Source organism: Phodopus roborovskii, unplaced genomic scaffold, assembly GCF_943737965.1.
Source record: "Phodopus roborovskii unplaced genomic scaffold, PHOROB, whole genome shotgun sequence".
NCBI lineage: Eukaryota > Metazoa > Chordata > Mammalia > Rodentia > Cricetidae > Phodopus > Phodopus roborovskii.
In genome coordinates, this window is record NW_026126549.1 from 19607609 (window position 1) to 19620367 (window position 12759).

A 12759-nucleotide genomic window follows, 5' to 3' on the forward strand; every position below is an offset into this window, starting at 1 on the left:
TACTTTTTAATTATGTATGTATACACATACACATACAGGTATTTGGCATGTATGTCTGTATACTACATAAGTATATTTCACCCAGAGGCCAGAAGAAGCCACCAGATACACTGGAATTGGAATTATAGAAAATTGCTAATTACCTTGTAAATGCCAGGAATCAAGCTTTTCCTGTGGAAAAGAGCAAATGCTTTTAATCGATGAAGCATTTCTCTAGCTCTTGTGTTTGTCATATAAATTATAATTGTTGGATAAAATACAAAACACAACATTGTGGCTTTTAATGTTCATTTAGTGTGTGAGTGCATGTGTGTACATACACATACTTGCACATGCATGCACGTGTGTATGTGTATAAAACTTCTAAAAGGATACAGATTCTGTCTTAGTTTGGGTTTACTGTTGCTGTGAACAGACCCCATGAGCACGACAGACAACTCTTATAAAGGAAACATTTCACTGAGGTGGCTCACTTACAGTTTCAGAGATTCAGTCAGTTATCATCATGTCTGGGAGCATGGTGGCACACAGGCAGACATGGTGCTGGAACTGAGAGTCTTTACATCTTGACTCAGAAGCAAAAGGAAGTCAACTGGCTGTCACGCTGGGTGAAACTTGAGAAAAAGACCTCAAAGTCCACCCCACAGTGACACACTTCCAACAGAAGGCATGGCCCAGATTAAAATTGTGCCTCCAGCCTCAAGGTCTAAGCACACCTCAGTGCCACTAAGAGTTTGTAAGAGTCCAATACATTAAAACTACCACAGGTTTCCTTATTACTTAAATGGCTGCTGATTTTAAAATTTTGAAGATCCACTTGATTCAGGGGACTTGCCTCTTGCTATATTCTCCATTTGGTTAAATGTTCCTCTACATGGAAAACATGAAGCCATATTTCATGACAATACAAAGCAGCTTCTCTACAGGGGAAGAGAGGAGAGTTGAGTTGCTTAAGACAGATTTTATAGATTTCTTTCAACTGTGCATAGCAGTAAGTGATTTGGATACAACTGCCAGTGAAACCATATTAAACAACTCTTACATATTACCTATCCAAAGGCTCATAAATATAAAATGGAATGGTCTTTCCACCCAGACAAATCTTGAACATTCTTCCCAAGTTTTAGCACTGTGAATTTGCCTGATTTTCCCTTCTATTCACCCTCCCCAACCCTAGCCAAGTCCCTCATTCAGTGCCCAAGCCTAGTATGGATAACCCTGCCTACCCACAACTTACAGGCCATACAGGTCTCTCAACCCAGACAAATCCTACACATCCTTATTTCAAGGTCTAGCCAGGTGGCCCTGCCAAATTCACCATTCACTCCAAGCTCCTCTTTAGCCTTTGGATCTTCCTTCCAAATGCCACTTCTAGGCCAGAACACACATCCTGCCTGCCAACACAGCCCTGTGTCCACCTGACATCATTTCTGAGCCAAATCCAATCTTTAAAAGAAATCCAGTATACACACTTGTATTCTACCTGCTCTGTCCACATTAGACAAAAGCTAATAAAAGTCTACACACCCAGATCTCTTCACAAAAATAAAAATATAGACAATATGAAAGATCAAGTCAGTACTGCACCAAAAATATGCATCAGTTCTATAGAAATTTTCTCCAATTTGAATTAACTAAATGGACCCTGGGATGGAGTTTTTTTAATTCATAAACTTCAAAGAATTCAAGAAGTTTAAAGAGACAGTCCAATGAACTTAAAGAGCATAAATTCCTGAGTTATGCCCAAGAAAACATAAATGATGGAAGTGATGAAACAAGCCAGGAATTAAAAACAAAATTCAACAAAAAAAAAAAAAGAAACATTGAAGAGGACTCAAGTTGATATGAAAATGGAAACACTTCAACAGACACCAAAGAATTTCAAAATATTATCAGGGAACACTAAAACCTTCACTCCATTTATTAGGAAAACCAATAAGAAATGGGTAAATTTCTAGATCCAAAATTAAACCAAGACCTCAACAACCTAAACAGACCCATAACAAATGAGATTAAATCAGTAACAAATAAAGTCTTCCAAGTAAAAATGTCCAAGTCTAGGTGAATTTGCTGCAGAATTTCACCAGATCTTCATCAGTAAAGAAGAGAAAGAGAAGGAGCATTCCAAATTCCTTCTCTGAAACCAATATCACTCTAATACCAAAACTGAGCAAAGACAAAACAACAAAAAAGAAAAAGAAAACAACAAACCAAAATTCCTGATGAATCAAATCCAAAGTGTTCCATAAAATACTTACAAATGAAATACAGACATATGCCAAAAAGATCATATACCATAACCAAGTTGGTTTTATACCTGAAATGCCAACATGTGCAAATCAATGACTGTAATTGATCACATAAATGATCTTAAAAAACAAAAAAAAAATACATGATAATCTTAATAGATACAGGAAAGACCTTTGGCAAAATAAAATATGACTTCATAATAAAAGCCCTAGAGAATAAATGACTAGAGGGAAAATATCTTAACATAATAAAAACTATATATGAGACACCAAAGTCACCATCATCCAAAATTAGGAAAAACTTGAAGCAATTCCACTGAGATCAGGAAGGGGATAGTGCTACCCACTAATTATCTCCATTCCTCAATACTGTGCTCAAAATACTAGCTGAAGCAATAAGACAAGAGATGAAAATTAAAGGAATATAAGAAGGAAGGTGTGATGATTACTCTTGGTTGTCAATTTGCCTTCACCTGGTATTAACTAAAACCCTAAAATGGAGTGGTAGGCCTGTGAGAGAGGGTTGCTTAATTAGAAGTGGGAAGATCCACTTCTTATCTGGATCTTTGCCATAGGAAGACATGCCTTTAATCTGAATCTTGAGGTAGGAATATATACCTTTAATTCAGATCTTTTAGGCTAGGAAAACCTACCTCTAATCTGGGCCATGCCTTCTTCTGGAAGCATCTATAAGAAGGAGGGTCTTGCTCTTTGCTTCCTTACTTTCATATTGCACTAACAAGTGCATTCCTTTACAGGCATGAGAACCTAGTTCTTCAAGATTCTGGCATGTGATGAAGACCTACTGAAATATCCAGCCTCATGGAGTGAACAAGTACTGGGTACTTGGACCTCATGTTCATAGGCAGTCATTGTTGGATTAGCTGGACCACAGCCTTGAATCATTCTACAAATTATCTTCCTATATGTAGAGAGACTTATTCTATAAGTTCTGTTACTCTAGATAATCCTGACTAATACAGAAGGAAAGATGTCAAACTGTCACCTTTTGCAGACACGATGTTATACATGAGAAATCCCAAAACTCTGTTAGAAAATGTCTACATTCAGTAATTTTAGCAATATGGCAGGATACAAAATAAACTTGTAAAATCAATAGTTACGAGTATGTTTTCCTGCTGGCCTGGTCCCAGAGCTGCGCCAGCCCCAAATAACACACAGAGATTCTGTATTACATACAATGCTGTTGGCCTGTTACTAGCATTACTTATTGGCTAGCTCTGTCTTAAATATTAACTCATTTCTGTTAATCTAAGTATTTCCATGTGGGCTTAACTTACCAGAGAGAGGGTCAGGACCTTGGTTCTCTTGGTCCTACATTTTGAATCTCCCCCTACCTCTCCCTGACTCCTCCTTGCCTCTTAGTCCCACCTATCTTGCATTCCTATTGGCCAACAATGCTTTATTCATTAACCAATACGAGAAACATATATACAGAATGGCATCTCCCATCATGTTTTTCTATACCAACATACAGAGAGACTGTAGTCACAGAAAAAAAAAAAGCAGATTTATTGCAATCCCAGTCAAAATCCTCCTATCATTCTTCACAGAAATAGAAAAAGAAAACTACATTAAAAATTCACAGGGAGCTACAAAATACCCCAGAAAACCAAAATAAACCTGACCAAAAGGAACAATGAGGAGCAGGAGGTTTAGAATTCCAGGCCTCAAAATATACTAAAGAGCCATGGTGATAAAATATGGTACAGACAGGTAGATCAATGGGGGAAAATCTGATACCCAAAACAAATACATGTAACTACAGCTGTCCAGTATATAACAAAGATACCAAAAAAATGATGGAGAAAAAGAAGCATCTTCATTAAATGGTGCTGGGAAAGCAGGCAGAAAAATGAAATTAGGGCTGTATCTATTACTCTGCACAAAAAACCAATCCCAAATGAGTCAAAAACCTGAATGTGAAACCTGAAAACACTGATATGGCTAGGAAAAACATAGGCAGTGCTTTATAGGATATAGGTGTGGGAAAGGACTTTCTAAATAGGACTATATTTGCCCAAGAAATTAAGCCAACAATTGACATGCAGGGCTTCATAAAACTAAAAAGTTCTGCACAGGTAAATAAACAATCAAATTAAGAAAAGGACTACAGAAAGAGAGGGTATCTGTGGCAGCTATATATCTGACAGCAGATTAAAACACAGACTATATAAAGAATTCAACAAAGAGAAAGAAGAAAACAAAAACAAAAACAAACACAATCCATTAAAAAAAAAAATGGGCCTAAGACCTGAACAGAGAGTTCTATAAAGAAGAAATAAAAATGGCTAAGAAATAATTCAAAAACTGTTCAATAACTTTAGCAATTAATGAAATGCAAATCAAAAGACTTTAATAGTTCATCTTACTCCTGTCAAAATGACAAAGATCAAAAACCAACTGACAACAAATGCTGATGAGGATTCAGGGAAAAGTGAACCCTCACTCACTGTTGGTGGGATTGAAAACTGGTTCAGCCACTCTAGAGATCAATGTAGGTAATTCTCAAAAAGTTAAAAAATTAAATCTACCGTATGATCCAGCCATAACATTCCTTGATATGCCCAAGTGATTCAACCTTCAATTCCACCAATTCTTGCTAGCCATGTTCACAGTTGCCTAATTAACAATAGCTAAGAAATGTAAACAACCTAACTGCCTCTCAACCACCAAACGAATAATTAAAATGTGGAGCGAATACACATAGGAATACCGTTCAGCTGTAAGGAAAATGAAATCATGAACTTTCCAGGTGAATTGGTGGAACTTGAAACGATCTGTACTGAGTAACCTAGACCTGGAGAGGCTCGGGTATGTTCTCTCTTGTCTGTAGATCCTACTGCCAAGTCTTCAGATGTGAATATGTAACCTGGAATAACAGCACAGACCAGAAGAAAAAAGGGGTAGGAACAGAGAAGGAAGCAACAAAACACAGGTGATTTGAAGAGCAAAATGGGAAAATGGGGAGAGGGTAGGGAAATAAATATAGAAGGAAGGGGGTTAAGTGAAATAATAGTAAAATAGTTATAAGGAATTATATTGATATCTATCTAAAATTATATATAATACATAATAAGCCTACATACATACATACATACATACATACATACATACATTAGAAAAAGAGATATTAATACAATTTTCCCACCTGGACTGACAATGATCCCCACAAGAGCCATAGACTACATCACAAAAACCTCAACACTAGAAATGAGAAATCTCCTCTTGACTTGTTGTCCAAGAAACTCCCAAAATATAGTAATTGCTTTTGCCATTGGCTGCCTCCCAGACACAGAGGGTAAGTCCCTATTGCTTCAGATACCATGCACTTAGACACAAGACCAAGGGGACCTGAGATGGATCAGACCTGGAAGCCTCCTCCCTGTGACTAGCTTTCAAGATACCAGAAATCACCATGCAAGCTCCCAAAGAAAGAAGTAACCAAAAGTTCTACTCAGCAATATTAACCAGAGCAATGGCCAGCATAGAGTGACAACCCTAAAGATGAAATAGTACTACTTGTACCTTCTCAGTAATCAACAGCTCACTAATTGAACCTAAGGCTAACTCAACAAGAGAGAAACCATGCCTGGTACTAGAAACCCAGCTAACTTTACAACCACTACCTTACTAACCTAGCGTAGTTACAAACTACATTATAAATATTTACCTATGATCTTATGATCATAGATTAGTGTAGTTTTCACACTTTATCAAAAAAAAAAAAAAAAAACTTCCTCCAAACAGATGGAAACTTGGAAAGCATTACAGAAAATCCCAACCAGTCAAAATGCAGAGGAACCAGAGATTTTGTGGTGCTCAGTCTCAACTGACTTATCTACAATACAATTCCTACACTAAAGGCTCATGGGTTGATGGGAGATGTCATTCTGTATATATGTTTCTCATACTGGTTAATAATAAAGCACTGTTGGCCAATAGGAAAGCAAGATAGGCAGGACTAGGAGACAAGGAAGAAATAGGAAATAGTAAGGAGGAGTCAAGATGGAGAGTCGGGAGAAAGCAGTATGCGGCAGCTGGCTCCAAATAAGAAGACCACGTGGAAATACATAGATTAACACAAATGGGTTAATACTTAAGATAGAGCTAGCCAATAAGAAAATAGTAACCAAGCCAACAGATTATATCGAATACAGAGTCTCTGTGTGTTATTTGGGGCTGGCGCGGCTGCCGGACAAGAGTGGCGGCAGGTGGAAAAACCGAACTCCTTACAATGGGTCACTGTGGAAAGAAGGCATAAAGATTGTAAGAGGCAGAAAAGCAGGGTGTTTGCTGTGAGCACTCATGAAGTCTCGTCCACAGGGCTACTTAAATGAGACCTGGATAATGACAACACCAATGGACATGCTATCATGGAAGGGGGAAGCTCATGGGGCCTCAACACTAGACACAGAATTACAAGAAACTAGAGAATACCGAGAATAGGGAATGATCTTCCCCAGGGAAGAACTTCCAATTGCTAACAATACCAAGTAGTCAGTCTTGACATAATAACATACAGATACCACTATAGTGCTCCCTCCCTCTCTCTCTCTTTCTTTCTCTCTCTCTTTCTTTCTCTCTTTGTATGTGTATCAAAAAAGAGACCATGAATTTGAAATAGAACAAGGACGAGTAGTGTATGGAATGAAATTGCAATATAATTTCAATAGTAAAAAATCATCATAATACAAAATTAGCATTCAAGGAAGTTATTGGTCATACCTTTACATTCTTATGGAAAATGATAAGATTTTTTAATAATTAATGAATATTTCTCTCTTTATGGACTTTTTGTTAAGCCTTAAAAAGTCATTTCCTTAAGTTTATAGTTCTAAAAAAAATTTGTCTTACTATTATAATTAAAGAGATTTAGATGATAAGATAGTAGGGCTAATGGATTGCTGATGTTACTCCATACATCAGGTATCATTTGTTACCTATAATTAGGTGGTCCAAACAAAATAGGAAATATATAAAATGGAAAATATAAATGTAAGATTGTATCAAGTTTAAAAGTCTTTAAGAAACAGAGGGAAATAGTTGTATCTCTTGGAAATCTGAGAAATACAAAAATCCAATCCATCAATGCTGCCACCTGGTGGTAGCTGGCACTGCCTTGCTTAGACCCTGAAATTCAAAAATCATGTGATTTGAATTCAGTGTACCTAAGCTGAGATTGCCTCATGTGGCAGACAGGGCCACCAACAAGAACTCAGGAAAGTCAATTATCATAGTAAATCATATGAGGAGATATATCCAGTTCGTTGAGATGAAATTATTGTTCCCTAACTAAAGAGTCATTTTATAACAGTGGGACTATCAAAATTAAGAACAGAAATATTGAAGATATTTCTTCACACTGGGATTCTCTGTGGATATCTCAAGTTTCTGCATAGCCTGCTGGCAGGTACCAGTATTGGGCTGTCTTTCCAAAGGTGTTTGTAAAACTAAACAGAGAAGTGGGTCCCCTCCAAAGCACAGGGAAGGAAGGTTGAATGGGACATTATAAGAAACTCAGGATCCCTGTGTCCAGTGCTCCTCTCTGATGCAATCCTCTACATGTGACATCAATATCTAGCCCTCCCTGTATCTGCTAGGAATGGAAGCTCATTGTATGCGAGGTGATAAATTTGGAGCCCAGCTAAAATGATACCCACTGCCTGCTGAACAAATCACACTAACAAAATATTGTTAATAATACTGTTTACACACCATCCTCCCAGATAACCCACACAATCTGATAACCTTTAATTATCATATATGATTGCAACATACTGTGTTCCTAGTAAATAATATACCCAGCAAAAAATAAAGACTCTAAGGCCAATTTGCTTCTGACAGTCTAAAGAAATTGAGGAAAGGTTTTCATAACCCTTAGTTCATCAGCAATAAATACTGAAACATCTCTCTGGACAAATGAGTATGCATTGCTGATCAAGGCTCCTTTTTTAAGAGCCTTTACCCAAGAAAGAAAATTAGAATTCTGGTTCTCATGTATATATAATCAGTATTAATTAATTTAATAAAATGAAAGTTCTTAGATTGTAGAAAACATACTTCTAGAAGTTTGACACCAAAGGTGTACTTTAAGAAAAAGTATCATGTTATAAAAACAAGAATTTAGTCAAAAACAAATATTTAGGTTCTGGCCCCATTTCCTGGCAGCTCTGAGAGCCCTTAGAATCCCCAATGTCAACATCATTTTATATGATAATAAGATGGCTGAGGGATGGGACTCCTGGGAGCACCATGTTGGGAGCTAGATAAGTTATACAATTAGCTTTGTCTTTACACTGCTTCATTAGCTAACTGCTTATTGTGAATTTTCATTTTTAAAACTAAGGAAAAACAACTCATCAAAAGTTTTTTCTGACAATGAACTCATTCTGTGGTCGAAAGGCAAAGCTGGAACTTCACTAAACAACTGTTTGATGAAGCATGAAGTAACGAGGAAAGGTCTCTTACTTTGTGGTGTTTATGACTCCAAACTTCAAGAAACCCCAGTGGCAGCTGTCCTCCTGTCCTTTCCAAAGCTCTTGCTTGACATCCTACTGTCACTCATGCCTTCACAATTAAACAAGAGTGAGCATGTTCAGGGTGGCATGGCTGTAGATCGCTTCCACAATTAGAAAGACTAATTTCCCCTCTTTAAAATGACTGATCATGCAAGAAATACCATTTTTGTCTCATTCTCTATAATCCCTCAATAATTCACATTGCCAATCCCAAGTGTCTTTCCAGATTCATTCCCATCACCTGCTTCCACACAGCATGAAGATGTCAGTCAATCTTTGGCCAGGTATCATTTCCTAGGTGTCATTGTAGTCTCAGTTGCTATTAAGTCTGTCCCTGCTGGCTTATGGATCTTACCCACAATAAGATAATGTCTCTTCTGTTCCTACTCTGTGACAACAGCTTCTAGAACAGAATGGTAATGGATTGATTTCATAAACTTCCTGTCTTATGTGAATACTCTAGAGGTCCCCCAGAGCACACGCTCCCTCCCTAAAACCCAGACATAATATCAAGTATTTGTTGCCTTCGACCTAGTAGCATCTTGTGTCACCTGCCCTTTCCAAAATCAGAAATTAGGAGATGTAACATGATCTAGCAAACCTCAGAAATCCTTTGCTGTCTGGAAATAGGAAAAATGCAGGTTTGACTACAAGAAGTTCAGAAGGCATTCCAGGTAACAGGATTTTCACTTAACAGATCCTTAAATTGTCTCCTTCATTGGCTTTTTTTTTATTTATTCAAAAATCACAAAGTAATGATGATGGGTAATAAGCAAACAACTAAGCCACTAGGTTGGACAGTAAGGAAGGAAAAACTGCCATGAACAAAGGCAGGATACACAAGGTACTACTGATTCTACCTGCATGGGTAAGAATGATGCAGGCTTCTTTCAAAAATAGTTATACTTGGTCTTAAACAATACAACTGAGGAGCATGGGCAAGAAGGAGAGACAGAAGGATCACTGGGTCTCCCTGGACATGTGCCTAGCCAATGAAATACAAATATCTAGCACCAGGTTTGATGAGAGACCCAGTCACAAGAGAATAAAGCAGAGAGTGAAAGAGAGGAAAAGGATTTTAATCAAAAGGACAGATGAAGGATCATTTCAGTGTCAGTTTCAACACCTATGACTTTACATTTCTGCAGAAAGATCAGGAAATAAGATGCAGACCTCTGAGATGAGTTATACTGCCTGTGTTTATATTCATTAAATGATGAAAAACTGAGGTATGATTAGACAAAGGATGCAGTATTTGGTAGAAGCAAGGCTCTAACAAAGAATGAAACCCCACACCTCTGCCATATTTCATCTCAATGGCAGTGATACATCGGCAGGGAAAAAAAAAAAGTCACATAATTACGGGGTTCTAAACACCATAGGAAAATCAACACAAAATGTTCCTGAAACTCAAAAGTTACTTTGGTTACTTCACAGAACTTTCCCCAGTCTCATCATCCTACTTGTCCTGTCCATAAACGAAGGACTGTGGCCATCTTGTATATCACAGATATAAGCCCAGGAGACTTGATTTGTCCCGGTTGCTTTGTTATCTATATCTTCACTCCTGCTAGTCTGGCTTCTTACCAGTAGATCCACTCTCAAAAAAAATAGTAAATATGCATAGTACATTTAAAAATATATGCCACGGCCAAATGATTAACTTGATAACTTCTTTGAAGACAAGGCAAGATGAAAAGCCAAATGAAATGACATTTCATCAAGTGTCAACAAGTAGGGTGAAATATACCCTGAGAAAAGAGCACTTTGGAGATGTATATGCCCATAGCAGCTATTCCATAAACGCGTGAAGTTGAGTGATGACTACTGAACTTCTCAGCTGAATCGCTAAACGTTGCTGTCTTCACCAAGCTTTTTATGTCAAAGCTGGAGTCATCCAGACTGCATTTTCATTTTCAAGACCAAAACTCACTCCTCTTGTTCTTGTCAAGCAGTGGGGATAGAGGTGAGAGAACACAACTCTCAGTGGTAGCAGAAATAATAGTCCTCAAATACTTCCAAGTCCTAAGCCCCAGTCATTAACATACCGTACATGGTAAAAAAAGGACCTCACACATATGGTTAAGTCAGTTATCTTGCAACATCTTTTTAAGAGGGAAGTAGATGTCATGAGACAAAGAGGATCTGTGACAAGGGAAGTATACTGATTTCTCTGGGACAAGCAATTCATGTAGCCATTAAAGATGATAAGAGCAAGAGAAGTGATTATCCCTTAAATATTCTAAAAAGTGGGGCAGTTTTTCTTACACCTTCATTTCAGCTAGTGAAACCATCATAGACTCCAATATCTACAAATGAAAGATAATAAATCTGTGTTTTTATGACAAAGAAGAGTATCACTTGTTATAGCAGTGATAGAAAGTCGATGTAGGTCTCCCTCTCATGCATACACCTAGCACCCGAGTCCTGCTTCCCAGCGCCTGCAGTGAAGAGGTCACACTCATCCTCAACAGCCAAGCTCTCCAACCCCAAGAACCCATGGGTCTTCTTTAATGTGGACATCGGCAGAGAGTGAGTTGGCAGAAGTGTTTTAGAATTGTTTACTGATGTTGTTCCCAAAACTGCAGAAAACTTTCATGTGTTGTGTACAGGAGAAAAAAAAGCAGTGGATCCACAACTGAGAAACCTCTCCGTTTTAAAGGATGTCCTTTCCACTGAATTATTAAGAAGTTTATTATTCAGGGTGGAGAGTTCTCAAATCGGAATGGGGTGGGTGCAGAAAGTATTTATGGTGAAAATTTTGAAGAAGAAAATTTTAATTATAAGCATGATCAGGAGAGTTTGCTGAGCATGGCAAACGCAGGCCCCAATACAAATGGTTCTCAGTTCGTTAACACAACAGTTCCAACTCCTCGTTTGGATGGGAAACATGGTATTTGGTCAAGTAATTAAAGGACTAGGTGTAGCAAGGATGCTTGAAAATCTCAAAGTGAATGGCAAAAACCCTGCCAAACTATGTGTTATTGCAGAATGTGGAGAATTGAAAGAAGAGAATGACTGAGAAATATTCCCCAAAGATGGCTCTGGTGACAATCATCCAGATTTCCCTGAGGATGCTGATATAGATTTAAAAGATGTAAATAAAATGTAATAACTGATGACTTAAAAAAACATTGGAAATAATTTTTTTCTTATCTCAGAACTGGGAGATGGCTATTAAGAAATACACAAAGGTTTTAAGATACGTGGATAGATCAAAGGCTGTTATTAAGAAAGCAGATACATCTAGACTGCAACCTATAGCCTTAAGCTGTGTACTGAATATTGGTGCTTGTAAATTGAAGATGTCAAATTGGCAGGGAGCAATTGACAGTTGTCTGGAGGCTCTTGGAATGGACCCATCAAATACCAAAGCACTATACCACAAAGCACAAGGATGGCAAGAATTAAAAGAATATGATCAAGCACTGGCTGATCTTAAGAAGACAGAGGAGATGGCCCCAGGAGATAAAGCTATTCAGGCAGAATTGCTTAAAGTCAAACAAATGATAAAGGCACAGAAAGATAAAGAGAAGGCGGTGTATGCAAAAATGTTTGCTTAAAGATAATTAATTCTGCTAAAAATATTACACATTGATTATATAAATGATAAGTTACTGTCTACATATGATCCCTCGTGTGTTTCCCTCGTTTCGTTGTCATCAATGTTTACACAGAAGTACTGGCATAGGTTTCTTCTTAATAAAGTTTTATGAAATGCAAAAAGAAAAAGAAAAAGAAAGCTCCTTCTTTTTTATATATACATCCTCTTTTACCTTATTTGGCCACTGTTAAACCCTAAGGACAAGATCCCCTACTTCCATAAACTGAACTTGTAGAATGCAGAGCTGAAATATGGCCAATGTAAATTGAATGGAAAGGCTATGACTTCAAATGCCTTGAAATTTCTATGAAATATCAGAAGCTAAGATGGCAAATGCATAGTGAGCCAAGGCCAGGGAGGCTAA

At 37.6% G+C, this 12759-nt stretch overlaps 1 pseudogene; it reads left to right on the top strand.

The window, feature by feature from the left end:
* Positions 1-4652: 4652 nt before the first annotated feature.
* On the top strand, positions 4653-12358 carry LOC127234299 (peptidyl-prolyl cis-trans isomerase D-like; annotated as a pseudogene).
* Positions 12359-12759: the final 401 nt, after the last annotated feature.